Genomic DNA, 5,316 nt, shown 5'->3' on the forward strand with positions numbered 1-5,316 from the left:
AATGTTGAAGTCGCCAAAGACTAAAAGTGGACTGCCATCCTCCAGGAATGAGGAAAGCAGCCCATCCAGCTCTTCTAGGAAGGTGGCTAGAATTTGCCCAGGAGGCCGGTAAATTACCACAACCTGGAGTTTTACAGGAGCTGGTATAGTGATCACATGAGATTCAAATGAGTTATAATTGCATAGGGGAGAGTGGGTTGAGTATTTCCAATTGTTAGAAATGAGCAGACCAGTGCCCCCACCCCGGCCAACCTGACGAGGGGTATGAGAGAAAGAGAAATTGTTAGAGAGAGCAGCTGGGGTTACTGAGTCTTCTGGACGAATACAGGTCTCAGTCAAGCCCAAGATGCTGAGTGTGGAGTTTAAAGAAAAAGCAGAAATGAAGTCTGCTTTGTTGACAGCTGACTGACAATTCCAGAGACCCACAGAGAAAGAGGTGCAGTAGAGGATGTAGAGATAGGATGCAGGTTAGCAACATTGCATTGCCGTCTGCGTGTGACCTTAGAGCGTTGTCGAGAGACAACCGGAATGTTTTGGAAAGACATGATAGAGATGGAAAAGAGAGGACAGAAAAGGAGAGTGTGTACAGGGAAGATAAAAATTATACTTAAGTGCCTAATTATACTTAAGTGCACTCCTACTTGACTACAGTCAAGTAGGAGTGCAACCCCAGTGCATTGTACCAGGCATACTGAAAGTCAAACACTAATTGTTTAGACATTTAAAATTTTTTTTAAATAGAACTGATGTAATTTTCAATGTAAATGGTCATATACGGTAAACAGCATATAAACTCAACTGGTACTTCTGAACATGAACTACTGAACTTGTAAGTAAAAGACTTGCTGTATCTGCCATAACTTGGAACACTTACATAGCCAATCAAGAAAAAAAATTTAACGTTTTTCTTTAGCTTTGGACTCGAAATCTGAAAGGTTCTTAAAAACAAAAAATACTGACATCTATTAACTGACATACTTCAATACTGACATTCTTACACAAACCATCCAGTGTGACTGGATCCATGATGGAAATAGAATCCAGTCTTTCGCAGAAGCATCAACCTCTCACAAAAATATATAAAATAATGCAAATACAGTCAAATTGTTCACAATGTATATTTTGGGGGGGGGAAAAAAGTCTATATACTATAATATATATATGTCGAAACTGGATATTATTGTTACTATTAGTAGTATTTATAACAAATTAATTTTATTATTACTATTTTTTAGATACTCATATATTAAAAGGCTGTGGAATATGTTTGCATTACATATTCTGTATGTATTCATATATTTCTTTTTAGTTTTGGTATATTTCTTTTTGTTGTTGCTGTTTGTTTTTCTATATTTTCTGTCATGTCTTCTGTGATATTTGTAACTTTTTTGTCACATTTTCAATAAAATACAAATCTATAAAACAGCAGACACAATTTCAAATAGGAAAATAAACATAAAGCAACCTGTATGACGTACGACTGAGTCTTCTGGACGAATACAGGTCTCAGTCAAGCCCAAGATGCTGAGTGTGGAGTTTAAAGAAAAAGCAGAAATGAAGTCTGCTTTGTTGACAGCTGACTGACAATTCCAGAGACCCACAGAGAAAGAGGTGCAGTAGAGGATGTAGAGATAGGATGCAGGTTAGCAACATTGCATTGCCGTCTGCGTGTGACCTTAGAGCGTTGTCGAGAGACAACCGGAATGTTTTGGAAAGACATGATAGAGATGGAAAAGAGAGGACAGAAAAGGAGAGTGTGTACAGGGAAGATAAAAATTATACTTAAGTGCCTAATTATACTTAAGTGCACTCCTACTTGACTACAGTCAAGTAGGAGTGCAACCCCAGTGCATTGTACCAGGCATACTGAAAGTCAAACACTAATTGTTTAGACATTTAAAATTTTTTTTAAATAGAACTGATGTAATTTTCAATGTAAATGGTCATATACGGTAAACAGCATATAAACTCAACTGGTACTTCTGAACATGAACTACTGAACTTGTAAGTAAAAGACTTGCTGTATCTGCCATAACTTGGAACACTTACATAGCCAATCAAGAAAAAAAATTTAACGTTTTTCTTTAGCTTTGGACTCGAAATCTGAAAGGTTCTTAAAAACAAAAAATACTGACATCTATTAACTGACATACTTCAATACTGACATTCTTACACAAACCATCCAGTGTGACTGGATCCATGATGGAAATAGAATCCAGTCTTTCGCAGAAGCATCAACCTCTCACAAAAATATATAAAATAATGCAAATACAGTCAAATTGTTCACAATGTATATTTTGGGGGGGGAAAAAAGTCTATATACTATAATATATATATGTCGAAACTGGATATTATTGTTACTATTAGTAGTATTTATAACAAATTAATTTTATTATTACTATTTTTTAGATACTCATATATTAAAAGGCTGTGGAATATGTTTGCATTACATATTCTGTATGTATTCATATATTTCTTTTTAGTTTTGGTATATTTCTTTTTGTTGTTGCTGTTTGTTTTTCTATATTTTCTGTCATGTCTTCTGTGATATTTGTAACTTTTTTGTCACATTTTCAATAAAATACAAATCTATAAAACAGCAGACACAATTTCAAATAGGAAAATAAACATAAAGCAACCTGTATGACGTACGTATCATGTTTACATTTTAAACGTAACCGTTGACATGATTATTTATCACCTTAAAGTATCTTAACGTAGATACCACGAATGAACTTATACTTACGTTCATGAAAAACTGCACAAAGTCAAGTATCTTGTGTCTTTCATGTGGTCTAAAAACATCGGTTGCACAAAGCAGACATCAAAACAAACTTAGATGCAAATGCAGTCATTGTTTCGTCTCATGAAAAATACACCGCATAGGAAATAATATATTATGACTACATCTTAACAAGCTATCGTAATATACCTATTTATTATATAGTTATCATTAAATATATAATAAAAATTGCCACATTTGCGTCGTCAGTCATGTATAGACTGAGTTGAGACCTGTCAAGAAATTCATATTTTTCAGTGACTACTGAAAGTAGTCTGGAACACCTTCATGATGTTCCACCGCTATGGCCCCCTGAACTACTTGCACCGCCGTGGCCCCCAGAATGGCCAGCACCGCCCTGGAGGCTTCACGTCTTGTGTAGCTGCTCCTAACCAGCTTTCTGGGCACCCCCCTCCCACCCCTCTTGTATGTGTTTAGAGCGAGATCAAGCTTTCCGGGAGGGGGGAGTAATGTCACACTTTCAGTTGCCATGTTTCTGTGTTTTCCTGTCTTCTGTTTTGGTTTAGTTCCTGTGTGCCCCTATTTGGTTATGTTCCTGGTCTCGTTTAGCCTATTTAATTTACCTCCCTCACCTGTGTCTAGTTAATTATCCTCGTTTGTCTATGTATTTAAGTTGCTCCCTCACAATCGCTCTTGGTCCGGTCACCGTTATACTATTTGTGTTTTCCCTTGCCATTATGCCCATTGTTTGAGTTGTTTATTAAACTAAGAGTTTTGGACTTTACCTGATATTTCCTTTGCCTTGCTTCTCAACACAACTTGTGACAGTATTTCAATTTAAATATTTGTTATTTTAAAATGAAAAATAATCGCCACTGTTTTTTTTGTTTTTTAATACCCGATTCTAAAAGGAAAATGAAATGACCAAAAGATACACAGACCCACTTTAAAGTTTACTGTTCAAGAATCAGAATTGCTCAGACTGTTATGAATATCGAGATGTAAGCTCAAACATAAAAACAAAATGTATAAAAAAAAATATGTTGCTGTGGTAAATGCTTTTGGAAACACAATGAAGCTAAAGCCACAAGTCTACCAATGCTTCATTTCAAATTTCAGGACATTATCTCTAAAACTGAATTTTATGAAACATTTTCTAAAACCATGTCATGTCTGTTTTTAGAGAAGGCTAATAAGAGGCTAATAAAATTGGCTATGTTTACATGCACAATTTTTGGTTCAATCGGACTGAATTAATTCTGATTGATGAATCTGAATGTAGTGTTTACATGAACGCTAAATAAAGTGATCGGGTTGATGTGGGCGTTCATATATCACAAGCTTCAAATCGGAATTGATTTTTTTTTTGACATTCGCACACTGCACAAATATAGAATTTCTCACTGTTTGCACATAATAACCACTCTCCTACATGGTTTCTTTATTTGTTTTTAACAGCAGAATTAATATTTATCCATTTATGGATAAATATACATAGAAACCGCTGTGCCGTGCTGCTCATATTTATCCCAAAACGGGTTGCCTGTGGATGAGAATCCAAAACAAGGACTGGTGGGAGGTTGTCCTGCTCCACTTCACAGTTGCCGAGTGAAAGGAGAGTTTTATACTGACAGGACACGCATTTATACAACACTTTATTCAAAAGGAAGAACCGCTCGTTCCGCGCGTTTTACGTCATTACGCTTATTTCTCCATCCTTGCACATGCGCAGTCCTTTCACTTTCGGGGTTCAATCCGATCGAGTGTTTACATGCGCTCTCAATCGTATTAGAAAAGGAATAAACCACCCCCTTCAATCCGATCGAAATGTAATTTCCATTGAGTTCAGTCGGATCGATTAAGGTGCTTACATGAAGGCTTTTCAGTCCGATTGAGCCGTCAATCCCATTACAAATGGATTATTTGGTTGCATGTAAACATAGCCATTGATTTATGGCCCCCTGTAAGCTCTCCTGCATGCTGTTACCTCATGTCTGGCGTGGCGAACTGCCCCATTCATGATTCTATTGTTCTCACTCAATGAGCATTTGCGTCGTCAGTCATGTATAGACTGAGTTGAGACCTGTCAAGAAATTCATAAGACAAATAACCACTTGTGTTTATTTCCAAACCTTTCTCAATTCATATTTTTCAGTGACTACTGAAAGTAGTCTGGAACACCTTCATGGTGTTCCACCGCCATGGCCCCCTGAACTACTTGCACCGCCGTGGCCCCCAGAATGGCCAGCACCGCCCTGGAGGCTTCACGTCTTGTGTAGCTGCTCCTAACCAGCTTTCCACTTCAATCCCAGTATACATTTACCCAACTATTATCAAAAGTATTTCTAATTAAATACAACAAAACATGGCAACAGTAACTAAGGAGGGCGGGTCTTTGCGAACGGTCAATTGAGTGTGTAACGGCCACCTGTGGATAGATATTGTTCCTTTAACTTTAATGTTTTATGCAAGCGGCACCTCCCGCTCTCTCTCGTGAAGCCAACACGGAAGTGACTAAAACTGTAATTCATCGACTGGCCGCTAGAGGCTGGCTGCAAAAGAGAGTCAATCCC

The sequence above is a fragment of the Sinocyclocheilus grahami genome, unplaced genomic scaffold (assembly GCF_001515645.1).
Source record: "Sinocyclocheilus grahami isolate Dianchi unplaced genomic scaffold, SAMN03320097.WGS_v1.1 scaffold111.1, whole genome shotgun sequence".
Lineage (NCBI taxonomy): Eukaryota > Metazoa > Chordata > Actinopteri > Cypriniformes > Cyprinidae > Sinocyclocheilus > Sinocyclocheilus grahami.